A 983-nucleotide genomic window follows, 5' to 3' on the forward strand; every position below is an offset into this window, starting at 1 on the left:
TCTTAATTTCTAATGGTTACTTTGACATTTTTCAATCTGGTTTCCGACCACACCACAGTACAGAGACAGCGCTCATAAAGATAATAAATGATATTCGCCTCAATACAGACACAGGCAAACTATCAGTGCTGGTGCTACTCGACCTCAGTGCTGCTTTTGACACTGTCGATCACAACATACTTATTGACAGGCTGGAAAACTGGGTCGGGCTTTCTGGGATGGTCCTAAAATGGTTCAGGTCATACTTAGAAGGGAGAGGTTATTATGTAAGTATAGGTGGCCATAAATCTGAGTGGACATCCATGACATGTGGAGTCCCGCAAGGCTCAATTCTTGCGCCACTCCTGTTCAACCTGTATATGCTCACACTAAGCCAAATAATGAGAGAGAACCAAATTGCCTACCACAGTTATGCAGACGACACTCAGATCTACTTAGCTCTATCCCCTAACGACTACAGTCCCATTGACTCCCTGTGCAAATGCATTGATGAAGTTAACAGTTGGATGTGCAAAAACACTCTTTAGTTAAACAAAGAGAAAACTGAAGTCATTGCGTTTGGAAACAAAGATGAAGTTCTCAAGGTGAATGCATACCTTGACGCTAGAGGTCAAACAACTTAAAATCAAGTCAGGAATCTTGGTGTGATTCTGGAGTCTGACCTTAGTTTCAGTAGTCATGTCAAAGCAATAACTAAATCAGCATACTATCACCTCAAAAATATCGCAAGAATTAGATGCTTTGTTACCAGACAAGATTTAGAGAAACTTGTGCATGCTTTCATCACCAGCAGGGTGGATTATTGTAATGGCCTCCTCACTGGCCTTCCCAAAAAGACCATTAGACAGCTCCAGCTCATTCAGAACGCTGCTGCCAGGATTCTGAGCAGAACCAGAAAATATGAACATATCACACCAGTCCTCAGGTCTCTACACTGGCTACCAGTTACATTTAGAATTGATTTTAAAGTATTATTAATAGTA

This window comes from Paramisgurnus dabryanus, chromosome 6 (genome assembly GCF_030506205.2).
Source record: "Paramisgurnus dabryanus chromosome 6, PD_genome_1.1, whole genome shotgun sequence".
In the NCBI taxonomy this organism is placed as follows: domain Eukaryota; kingdom Metazoa; phylum Chordata; class Actinopteri; order Cypriniformes; family Cobitidae; genus Paramisgurnus; species Paramisgurnus dabryanus.